Raw genomic sequence first — 13334 nt, forward strand, 5'->3', positions numbered from 1 at the left:
CTGAGTTACTACAGAGAATTCTTTCCTGGGTATCTTGCTGGTGAACCTTGCCCATATGCTTAGGGTTCAGCTGATCGCCATATTTGGGGTCGGGAAGGAATTTTCCTCCAGGGAAGATTAGAAGAGGCCTGGAGGTTTTTCACCTTCCTCTGTAGCGTGGGGCATGGGTCACTTGCTGGAGGATTCTCTGCACCTTGAAGTCTTTAAAACATGATTTGAGGACTTCAATGGCTTAGACATAGGTGGGAGGTTTATTGCAGGATTGGGTGGGTGAGATTCTCTGGCCTGCATTGTGCAGGAGGTCAGACTAGATGATCATAATGGTCCCTTCTGATCTTAATATCTATGAAAAAGATCTATCGGAGTCCATGGACAGGGGTGGGGTAGTGGTGGCAAGCCCCCCTAGAATTGCATGCAGCTCAGCATAGAAGCGGCATGTCTAGGGCTCTGTCTCGGAGTGTCCGTTTGATTCTTTGGTTTTCTGGTATGCTTGTCTGAGCTCCTTGTCTGAGCGGCACTGAGTTGCGTCCCTGCTGTACCCTCTGTCCCTCATGGCCTCGGAGATTTTTTGAAATGTTTTGGCATTTCATCTTTTGGAACGTAATTCTGATAGCACAGATTCCTCTCCCCATACAGTGATCATATCCAGTACCTCCCATTCGGTACATGCTGGAGCTTTTTTTCAGTTCTGGGACTGCATGGTTACTTGTGCTGATGAGTTTGCCTGGCCAAACAGGAAATGAGGTTCAAAAGTTCCCGGGGCTTTTCCTGTACACCTGGCCAGTGCATCCAAGTTCAGAGTGCTGTCCTGAGCAGTCACAATGGTGCGCTGTGGGATAGCTCCTGGAGGCCAACACCTTCGAATTGCGTCCACACTAACCCTAATTCGAAACGGTGATGTCGAGTTCAGCGCTAATCCCCTCATTGGGGAGGAGTACAGAAATTGGTTTTAAGAGCCCTTTATGTAAAAAAAAAATGGCTTCGTTGTGTGGATGGGTGCAGGGTTAATTGGATTTAATGCTGCTAAATCTGACATAAACTCCTAGTGTAGACCAGGCCTCAGTCAAACCTGAGAAGGGAGGCACATATGAAGACTCACATGTCACCTGTAGTCTCAAGGAAAGTATCATTATTATACACACTGATTTTTGTTTATTTGGGCCTGTGATGGTTCTCGCTCGGGGGTTGGTTGGTAAGGTAGTCTTAGGCCCAGGAATTGCAGGGGGGTTGTTGGTAGGGCCACCGGGCTCTGACCCAGGCTCCTTTGAGGGCTACCAGTTATCAGACAGTCAGGGGCTGCTTATTGCTGCACTCTCTGGGCCACTGCCTATCACTCCCTGAGATTGTCCAAACTTGCTATCTGGGTCTAGGCAGTGTGAAGGGTGTCTGCACAAGGCACCTGGTGGCTGCTTGTAGCACGGTAGCTCTTTTCCTCTCTTGGGTGGCAACTGCCTCCTTCTGCAGCATGGCACACCCTCCTAGGGCTTTCCCCCAGTGGGGTAGTCCAATCAAAGGAAAGAGGAATTAACAAAACTTGGAGTCCATATGAAAGGGAGAGGGAAATGCTTCCCTCTCAGACTGTTTCTGTGGCAGGTCCTCCCTTCCCTCAGAGAGGGACCAATGGGCGGTTGTTGTGGGGAGAGATTCTGCCTTTTCTCAGCTCTCTTTTGCTGGAGCTGCAGGTTGCAAGTCTGCTCTCTTCCCTGCTCCACCAAGTGTGCTGCTCCCCTGCCTTTTAACTCTTCCTCCAAGTGGAGCATTTCCTACACATGTGGCAGGGCGGGACTGGCTGAGCCCAGAGCAGTTCCTTAATCAGTGTGGGGTGGGTATATACCTTCGCAAGGCTACATAATACTTCAGGGTCAGATCCTGCAAAGTTTTCGCATATGTCTACTCAGAGCTGGGAGAATAATTCCCAGCCCCAGGAGATGTTCTAGCATGCTAAAAACAGAATGTCGCATTGGCAATGTGATCTAGCCACCCCAAGTATGTATCTCAGAGACCCTATGCACGTGCTTGTGGTGACTAGCCCATCCCTCACCTTGCGCTGCCACAGCTATGGTCAGTTTTTAGGGCACTAGTTCAATGAGAACTAGCAAGAGTATGTCTCCCCGAACTGGGAATCACACACCCCTAGTTTGAAATGTAAACATACCCTTTCTCCTGTGAGAGGAACTACTATACTTGAATGACTATGGATTACAACCATCAACATGGCTTGATAGAATCTGAACCTGGGTTTAAGATATGGCTTTTTTTGAACTATGGGAGTACATCAAATACCATCCTGTAAGAAGCACAGAGTCGTGCAATAAATCATTTTTTCTGTATGCAAATTAAATACTAAATGTGTGTCATAAATATAAACAGAAGGGTAACCACCTTTCTGTATACAGTGCTATAAAATCCCTCCTCACCAGAGGCAAAACCCTTTCACCTGTAAAGGATTAAGAAGCTAAGGTAGCCTTGCTGGCACCTGACCCAAATGACCAATGAGAGGACAAGATACTTTCAAATCTGGAGGGGGGGGGAACAAAGGGTTTGTCTGTCTGTGTGATGCTTTTGCCAGGAACAGATCAGGAAGGCAGCCTCAGAACTTCTGTTAAATTAGTAAGTAATCTAGCTAGAAATGCGTTAGATTTCCTTTTGTTTAATGGCTGGTAAAATAAGCTGTGCTGGAGGGAATGTATATTCCTGGTTTTGTGTCTTTTTGTAACTTAATGTTTTGCCTAAAGGGATTCTCTATGTTTTGAATCTGATTACCCTGTAAAGTATTTACTATCCTGATTTTACAGAGGTGATTCTTTTCTTTAATTAAAATTCTTTTTTTAAGAACCTGATTGATTTTTCCTTGTTCTTAAGATCCAAGAGTTTGGGTCTGTGTTCACCCATACAAATTGGTGAGGATTATCATCAACCTTCCCTAGGAAAGGGAGTGAAGGGGTTAGGGGGCTATTTTGGGGAAAGACGTCTCCAAGTGGGCTCTTTCCCTGTTCTTTGTTTAAATCGCTTGGTGGTGGCAGCATACGGTTCAAGGACAAGGCAAAGTTTGTACCTTGGGAAAGTTTTAACCTAAGCTGGTAAGAATAAGCTTAGGGGGTCTTGCATGCAGGTCCCCACATCTGTACCCTAGAGTTCAGAGTGGGGAAGGAACCTTGACAATATGAAAAAGATCTATCATGTGATGGCATGCAACCCCATATCTGTGTTGTAGCTGTGATTTGTCACTTCTTGTTATAAATATTGCTATCTGATTAACATAAGAAAGGCCACTAGAAATCTGCAGGGAATCTCACCAAACACTTCCTCTTCCTCCCTGATTTCTGCAGAAATATTTGGAAAATTTGTAGGATTTTTAAAAGTTCACTCAAACACATATGAAACCACTAATAAATTTGAGCCAAACCTTGTGGGACTTACTCAATTTTTACTTAGCCAAACTCTCAGTATCTGCACAGTTTCAAGGATAGTAGGATCAGTGGAGGCTAGGGTTTAGGTAGCTCTGCCTTTCTATTATCCATATATATTCTGCATAACAATATTTAAAATGTGCTGCCTTATGTCTGTGATATTTGCTCCCATGTGAGACGAACCTCTTTGACTCAACCATATTAGAAGAATATTTCTGCTACAATAAGCAGTAAAACAATTAACCCTATCAACCTTAAACTGTCATCATTTGGCTTCAAAATTAAAAATGCACTTGAGATGAATGGAGAAGTTCAGCCCTCAGACAGCTATTGTTTCAGCCTGCTGTCAGACTCAGAAATGCAAAAGATCCTGGAGAAGAGTGGACTCACTGCTGGCTGGGCATGGCATAGGTCTTTCCTCTCTAGCTCTCCCTTCCAACAGTAGCTTCAGTCTTGCTGTGGTCTTCCTCTTCTCACAATGTGGCCTTCCACCCTTCTGGGGTAACAGAAATAATACTAATAGTCCCAATCCTTACCTCTGGTCTTTGGCCTAACCTCTCAGCCCCATGGTCCTCACACCCTTCTCTCAGGGTTTTAAATCATCCACATATCTTTACGTTGGGGGCTTCACACTGGTAGGACAACCTAGGACCAACCTCTACACCAGGTTCCAATCCACAGACCCTAACATTAGTAACCTTTGAGGCTGCCTCCCTGGACTCCTATCATTAGCCTTTCTTCAGGCCTTTTCCCCAGCCCGTTCCTGTGTCCTTTTTAAATGATCAGTGCCTCCTAGGGTTTCTCCCCATTCACAGAGGTCCAGGTCCTGCCCTTGTGTCAGGATCAGCCACTGGACCTTGCGGCCATCCTGTATCTTCCAGGTATCCTCTCTCTGTGGACTTCCTCCTCACCCTACAGGAGTCTTCCTGTTTCTCACAGGTCTCTCCACTCTCTACTACCAAGAGAGCAACTCTAGAGTTCTACCCTCTATCCCTGTAGCTCCTCAAACTTCAGTCCAAGCACCCCTTAGGCTTTACAATCTCTACCTCTTGGGCTTTGCTTCCTTCTGGCTCAGGACTCTCTGGTACTTCTTCTGGCTTCCAAGGCATCTCTCTTAGTTTAGTCCATGAGAAGAAACTCCTAGCTGTTTGTCTCTTGGGTCTCCTCCCTGGCTTCTTTTCCCCACTGTCCTGTGCTTATTTCGTTATGAAGACGCAGCTCTTTGCCACCTGGTTTTGATTAGCAGTTATGACTAACATGCTTTCAGGGGCCACCAAGTGGCCTAACTGGCTTCAGACTCCTATTAACCTATCATTAACCAATGTGGGGCTTACACACCCCATCAACAAATGCCATAATAGAAGGTTCTGCAAAGAAAAGTCATACCAACATTTTAGAACTAGGAAAAATATTTGAGTTAGGGTTCGGTTCAAATTTTGAGCTGAGGTTCAGGTTGGCTCTTAAATGATTGAAAACGGTTCACCCATCTCTACTAAGAACACAACTGAGGGATCACAATTACATTATCAAAATATTGTAAACAAAAATCACTAGTCAGGTCCCAAAAATCATGAGATTGACTTCAAAATCATGGGGTTTTAAAAGCAATAAATGTGGAGGTCTGTGTATTTGCCTTCTGGTTTTTGAGCCTTTGAGAGTTTTTGATCTAAAGCTTTTCTCTGGACACATGAGGGCCAGAAACTCATCCAAAAAAAGAAAAGAAAAGAAAAAGAAAAAATGGAGATTCTCATGTAATCACACATTTCCAGGAACTGGGGCTTTAAAAAAATATTATATAGTCATGACAATATTGCAAGAATTAGTAACACTGTGATAAAAACAAAGCAGTTAAAACTGTCTCTGAGTCTTCCTTCAGGGCCTGCAGTAGGTTTTGTAGAGCTTCTTCTATCTTCCTACTCACAGATGACTGGGTATTCCATGTCCTGTAGTTGCATCATCAGTGTTTTTATTGACTGGAAGATTTGGTATATGTAGGACGGGGCCCTGAATGTACCTGGTAACTGCACTGGTAGTCTAGACCTAATGCTTTCATTGTCTTGCCTTAAAAGCTAAAGTAGCAAAGGAAATTAATGTGTGGGAGAATGTAATTTTCCAAGTAATTAAATACTTTAAACATTGAGATTAATCATGTAAATACGGGTAGCAGTGTTGAGAAGGAAAAGAAGGACAAACATTATGACACATGCTAATGGTAAAATTGAAGCCAGTTGAAGTGACACCTGGGGTTTAATAAGAAAAAAATTTGCTCAATGCCAGCCAATGAATCTTCTTTATTATTACAATAATTGGTGTCCACACATGTGAGAGAACAGAAACACGCCTAGTAAAAAGCAGCACATAAACACCAAATGTTCCCAAATGTCATCCTTTGAAGTTTGTTTTCAAAGTTCCTTACAAAGTAGCCAACTATGTTGCAGCTAATTATGTCAGTGTTCTCGTCTCACAGGGGATGACTTGCAGCATAACTGCACACAGGCAATAGTTTTAAAAAACAGTTTGTGACAGAATAGCATTTCTGGGTTGAGTTTGTGCACAAGACATATGGTAAATAAATATAGTTTGTGTTCAGGCTTTGTGGCTTTCATATCACAAGAAAGGACAGGACCACTAAAAGAACAAGAGGGGCGGAGGGTGAACTTCCCCCCTTTGTTGAAAACAAGTGAAATTTATATAATTTAAAATGCATGGAGCAATTAAGGTCTAGAATGGATAAGATCACAGCTCCTAGTAAGGGATGGTGCATTGGTGTACAGTACACCCCCAGGAGCATCCCAGGAAAAAAAACTCCCCATTCCCACAATGAGTGCAAGAGGTAATAATGAATCATAAAATCATAGAATCTCAGGGTTGGAAGGGACCCCAGAAGGTCATCTAGTCCAACCCCCTGCTCAAAGCAGGACCAATTCCCAATTCCCATGATCTACTGTCTCATATCAGCAGCACATTATTAGTACCCTTTGTAATGTCTCAACTGCTCTAGGTGACACACTGGGGGCAGAGCCAAGGTTCGGCCCATTTCCTGCCACTATCTACCCTCTGCTCTGATTGCCATGGCAGTGTCCACTTACCCCGTTATTCCTCTGCACAGCCATGTACTCAAAGTCACAACTGAGCCCTGTACAGAAAATGAACAGATTAATGAATGTTTAGTCATGATTTATCACAAATAATTATTAAACACAAAAATATCTGTCTAGAGACAAAACTATAGGTTGGTATGGATACTGGAACTATGCAAATAGTTTCTGTGTGAAAAGTAACTGAAATATATGGGACGAAACAGGGAGGCCCCAATTTAGCAACACATTTAAGAACATACTGAAGTCCATCCCTAATCAGCAATGTATTTAAGCACACACTTAACTTTACTCTATTATATAGTCCCACTGAAGTCAACATGTTACTTAAATTAAGCAAGTGCATAAATGCTTTGCTGATTTGGGATGGACTACAAAATTGGGGGTCTGGATGAATGCAGCTCTATTGTCCTTAATGATGATATAATGAGGTGTGTTTGAGTCTCTCTTCTTCTCCTTCTCTTGACCTTTCAGCTCATTCATTGCAAGGAAGCATTAATCTGGATGGCTTTCTTTGCTACTGGAGTTATGTTGAAGAAGTCCACCCAGTAAAAGTACAGACTGCTGTGTAACAAAGCAGCCTCTGGTGGGACACAACTGAGAGTATCAATTCAGGACAAATTGCTTAGAGCAGGGAAGTCACAGTCCAAGGCTGGGGGTCCTTTACATTTAAGGAACGCCAAACCAGCCGAACAGAGAGGACTTTGATTTTACCCCACTGGCTAACCACAAGTCATACAAGCAATTCCCTCAGATACTCCAGTTCACTTATATCACCACCAGTGCCACTCCTTATGGGGATGAATGGTTATGAAAACCAATACCCCAGTAAAAGAAAAAGGTTCTCCCAATCTCCCAACCTTCTCCCAAAGGACCAAGCCCCAGACCCAGGTCAATATACCAGTTAGATCTTACTCACAAATCATGCTATTGCCAATCCTTTAGAATCTAAAATCTAAAGGTTTATTTATAAAAAGAAAGAACTATAGATGAGAGTTAAAACTGGTTAAATGGAATCAATTACATACAGTAATGGCAAAGTTCTTGGTTCAGGCTTGTAGCAGTGATGGAATAAACAGCAGGTTCAAATTAAGTGTCTGGAGTACATCCACAACTTGGATTGGGTCATTCAGTCCTTTGTTCAGAGCTTCAGTCTGTAGCAAAGTTCCTCCAGAGGTAAAAAACAGGATTGAAAACAAAATGGAGGAGTTTCCAGGGCCTTTTATATTCTGTGCTATGTGGAAGGACCCCTTCGTTCTTACTGTGGAAAATCACAGCAGCAAGGTGGATTTTGGAGTCACGTGGGCAAGTCACATGTCCATGCATGACTCAGTTCTTTACAGGTAGAGCAGCCATTGCTCACATGCTCCCATGAATGTCCCCAGGGAGGCTCCTCATATGTGGATTGGAGTCTCCCAAGGTCCATTGTCAGTTAAGTGTTTGGAGTCTCTGAAGGTCCATTACCAGTTAAGTGTTTCTTGATTGGGCATTTAACCTGAAGAGTCCTTCTCAATGAGCTGGCTAAATGCTTCACTGATGCTACTTAGAATCAAACACACTGAGATACAAGTACATAGGGAATATTCATAACTTCAAATACAAAAATGATACAAACATACAGACAGCATAATCATAACCAGAAAATTACAACCTTTTCATAGACACCTTCTTGACCTCCTTTGTACAAGATTTGGTGCCACTACAAGACCTCGGCTGCAACAATGATCTATACGGTCACAGTTCATGTCAATAACGTCACATGCTGCTTGTCCAGGTTGGAGGCTTCAATGAAGGGCCAAATTTAGGTGCTTAAAGGTGTAAGTCGGTTCCTAGTGGGGTTTTCAAAGAAATTAGGTTGAAATCAAAAGGAATTAGGTGCCTAGGCACTTTTGAAAATCTCTCTAGGGGCCTAAATACTTTTAAAAATTTGGCCTGAAGAACCATCTTACATGACATTAGAGAGATTCGTTGGATGAGATTGTTAACTATGTTTGAGAGATCATCAAAGTGGCAGGCAGATGTATTCCAGAATCTAAAATTGAGTTAAAACAAAAAGAATGAACCTAGAGCGTAATGAGTGACTAAAGGAAGAAAATGCATTTGCTAAAGTTAATCTTACACACCAAATGTTGACAGTGCTCCGGAATATATACACAGAGAGAATTGTGAATGCTGGTGCCTATTAAATAATATCTGCTAAAAAAGTAGAGCTGTCTGAACTACTCACTGCAAACAAATTATCGGAGGATTTTTTTTCCTGTTGGTGCGGCATTCACAAACCAAGCCTGATTCCAAAAGATATATTTCTTATTTGCAAGTGCTCATCAAATAATTTTTATGAAAACATTTCAGCCCAGTGGTTTTCATGATCTCTTCACTTTGGCTGTTGTGCTATTTGTTAATCATGTTGTATTATTTGTCACGTAAGTCACATGGTACTATTTCTGCTTACGGCTGATGGGATGGTGGAAAAAGAAATGACAAATAGTAAAAAACACAGAGGAAAATTCATTCCTGGGTAGAAACCTGCACATGACCTTTGATTATAAGTCCAAGGCTAAAGTGAGAGAATGGAAAAAAGGGAACTTTATTAAGTAGTGCTTAAGTGATAATAAGTCATATGCAGGCTCTCTGCACAGGAGTGAATTTTGCCATTCCCCAGATATTTGTGTGAACAAAAATCCATTTGTGTGAATGATCATAAATAGGCCTTACCTCTGAAATTCAGATTCAGAGCCAGATCTGGATGCAGATTTGAGCTTCCCTAAAGTATGATGTAGTTCAGATTTGATGTTCTGGGTCAGGCCATCTCTGTTATTGGTTGCTCTAGAGATATAAATGTAGCATTGACAACTTTTGTGACTTTTCTGTGAGTCTTGTAATATTTGTTGTTTTTCTTAAAGCCCTGGCTCCTGAAGTGTTGTGATTGCATCTCAGCTTTCAGGTTTCCTGTGTTTTAAAAATAAGATTCTAGCCTTCATCATTGTGAAGAAAAGCTTCAGAATGTAAACGCTAAAGGCTCCAACAGCAAAGAGCAAATAAAGAGAGCTCAGAATGTGCTATTTTTATATAATCTCCTGGTTTTTTGGTGCCTTGCCTCATGATTTTTGAATACTTGGGGTTGGCAATTGGCAGAGCTCTTGAGATCTGCAAGTTGCTGAGCACCTCTTGGGAGTGCCACTGAAGTCTGTAGAGCTTGTGAGTATTTGGCACCTTAGGAGACGCACTAAGCATCTTACAGGCTCAGGTTCAGAGAATCTAGTACAGCACTATACTCATATTCTGAACCTCAGTTATCTCAGACTTTATCTAGAACAGGCTCATGTCTTGTGGCTTCATGACGCTGAATATCTGAAACCTCAGTCATTAAAACCCATCCAGTTCTTTGACGACGATCACCATGGAAATCAATGGCCCCATTTTTTCTTAATCCAGGAGAAAAGTATGAGTTTAAAATGTGTGTGTGTGTGGGTCTCCTAAGGTGCCAAATACGGGAACGGGGGATGCGGGGGCGGGGGGAAGTGTTAGGGTTGGTGTAGGGAGGTAGAGGGTAGAAGACTGTATTAGCTTTAGATTATGCACAGTATAATTTAGCCTCTTTTATTTTGCATACCAGGAAAGCACAATATTTTTTGGAGTGGAAGAGGGTAATTGTACTCAGACTGAGTAGTATCTTAACCCTCTTCACTTTGATCAAACATTCAGTCCTGTATTAAAAGCCTCAGAGACTTGCAGTGGGAGTGCAAACAGAATTTATTGTATAATCGATATTACATAAATCCATAAATAATCTCTGAGGTGTAATAGATGTAAGCTCACAAGGAAAACCATACACAAAAATGGTAATGAAATGAGATAGGGTAAATTAAAGCTGCCTTTGGAATAGCATGAAACTATGTCTCAACAAAGTAGTCTTATTTTATCCTGAGTCTGATGGTGAAAAAATGAGCAGTTATCCCAGTATGCTGGGAAGGATATCACATGGAACATATGCTGATTCTAACCTCTGAGATGCATACATGTTGTAAAAGGTGGCTTTTGCATAAGTGAGGCCCAAGACTGGAAGTACAAGGGTATTTCAGGACAGCACTGAAATTCAATTGCAGTGCTGTCCGGGAACACTTATACAGTGATTTGTCTATAGAAAACTAGGCTCTCTCCATTGTTTCTATTTCCTCACTTTCATGAGCAGCATGATCATCTAAATTCATTCGATTCTTGGGAGGAGGAGAAGGACTGTGTCTTTATTTGCTGTCTCAACTCTGAGACCTGGGCTCAATTCACTAGATTACTAATAAAATACTTTTCTATATTATTTTTTAAGACTCAGTACTTAGTACAGATCTCTAACAGCCACCGCCATTCCGAGTTTTGAAATAAACTAATGTTATGGCTAAGGAGTGGTGTCACCCTTTTTAATCACATTGCGACATCTCCAGTGGTGTGAATGCTTGCAGCCATTCTTGGACAGTGGAGGGAGGTGTTTTATCAGCTGATCAAAGGCACAGTTGCAGCCAGCACTCCTGGAGTTCTCACACAAACATAACTTTTTGTTAGCATAGGCAGGGGGTGCTTTACAGAGTCCCCCCGCTGGATCATGTGAGCCCCGCTGGATCATGAAGTTGCACTCCTTTTTAGTCAAGTCCACCTGCTCCTGGGACAGCCGGGTCTCCAAGCTAGGGCAGAAAGGGTGATGCCACCATACTGTGTGTGGTGAGTGGAAAATCAATTTTGGGCTTGTCTAACCTGGCGTAGCAAAATTTTGTACAGGAGTGTGATTTGTAATGTGATCTAATGTGCTGCACTCTATCTGCCCTGTGCAGACCCTGCTGGTGCACTTGAAAGATACCTACTTCACATGAATGTAGTCCACTATGTTAACACAAACTAGTTACCTTTTAGAGTGTGATGTAAACTAGGTATCTTTCCATTCATACCAGCAGGTTGACACAGGGACAGTTAGAGCCCAACACATTAGAGCGCTCTACAAATCATAGTTCTCTAGAGCACTTTGCTGAGCCCTATAGACAATCCTTTATTATGCCTAAGCAGCAGTGAAATGGTTAACATGTCTGTGGAAGATTCTTCCCCCTATTGGCTGTCTGTGCAGCTACTTCCCCATCTCCACAAGGCTCTCCTAATAAATGGCAGCAACTGTTACATAGTTGATGATTCAAATCTTTCAGCATCTCGTTACCCGCCTTTTCATTTTAACTGCAGAAGTTATTTCCAATAACGTAATTCTTGTATTAATGAAATCTGCCATTATCGCACTATAAAAACTGAACACATACCATTCTGTCTCATTCACTGCAACAGATGCAGTCATTTGAAAAAAATTACAGGGAATGATGTGAGTTTCAATTATAAAGGCATTTCCCTAAAAATAGAATTTGTGGCTAAATGCAGCTCAGTTAGTGATATGAAATGAACGGGATTTAGAAAAAAAAATTTTTTCTTTGATATAGAATTTTTCTGACATTCAAATCTGGCTCCAGACAGTGTCTCATGCAATATGTGTAAGTCCTCTGTGACATACACTTCTTCATTCTTTTGATCACTAGGATAGATATACAGTCGCTGTACATGGCGTACCCATATACAGGACTCACAGTCCTTTTTTAACCTGCTCTGCTATTACCTTTCTCTAAACAATGTACACAGAAAACTGAAATAAAACCATAAAAAGTTAATCAAAGCAGATGGGTAAATCTATATGTATTTTCAGTATAAATATTGATTTTAAGATATCGCTAGCATTTATTAAGTCATCAAGTGTGCCTTATACTCCTGAGTTAACATAGGGCTGGGGTAGAGCCTCACTCTTCCATCAGGGGCTCATAGCACTGTGTCTTAATAAGATCCCTGAATACCTCCTGGAGCTGCCAGGAACACAGGGAATTTCTCAGCGAATTTCTCTTGAGGGAGTGCAGTATATGCTCCTCTCCATTGCTGGCTGACCAGCTCTGCTGGCTAGTGCAGGGATAAGTATAGTCCTACTGCCCGCCTTCCCCTCTTGGGTTTGTGGCATTCTATGATCTCTCAGTGCTTGAGGTGCTTGGAAGACCCTGCTTTATTCTGTGTCTGGTTCCAAATGGCAACAATAGCTTCACAGCCCTCTGCCCACACTCTGTCTGGGAAGCTCAGCCCTTAAAGGCACAGTCCCCAATACCACAGGAGTGGCTAGCACAGCTAGCCAGGTACAGGCCTGGCACTCAGGGGATTACAACACTGTGACAGTAGCTAGCCCCTGTAAGGCTCACAAAACCTGCACTCTTTGTGCCCTCCTACCCATGTGTGCTTGTGGAGGGTTCAGCTGCAGCCTCAACTGTGTGTATCAGACTTCAGCCCCTACAATGAAGCTAACCGGGATTTCTGTTCAATCCAACATAAATCTTCTGCTTAATTTCATGTTATTTGTCCTACTTATACCCCCTTTCATCACCCTTTACAGTTCCATCCCCCATCACAATACTTAGGAACATACTCTGACCTCGGTTTCAATCTGTGCAAAGTTCTGTCTACAGGCTGAGTTCTGCCAGCAGTTTTTCCCATGGAACCCACTGAAGAGGGCAACAAAGAGCAGACTTTGGCTCCAAGTACCAACGGTGAATAAACACAGAAATCAGCCTGTCAAAATTCCAGAAGTGCATCCATAGTCCATGAAATCATCTCACTTTGACCATGAAGGAATGAGAAAAGAAAATGTAAATGCAAAGATCTGCCTCCCCTGAAAAGAACAGTTAGTTATTTCTGGTAATAACAACAACAATAATCTAAATCCACTGTTTGAATATTATTATAGTTTATAGGGTAATTCTGGCTT

This window comes from Lepidochelys kempii, chromosome 3 (assembly GCF_965140285.1).
Source record: "Lepidochelys kempii isolate rLepKem1 chromosome 3, rLepKem1.hap1, whole genome shotgun sequence".
NCBI classification, from domain to species: Eukaryota; Metazoa; Chordata; order Testudines; family Cheloniidae; genus Lepidochelys; species Lepidochelys kempii.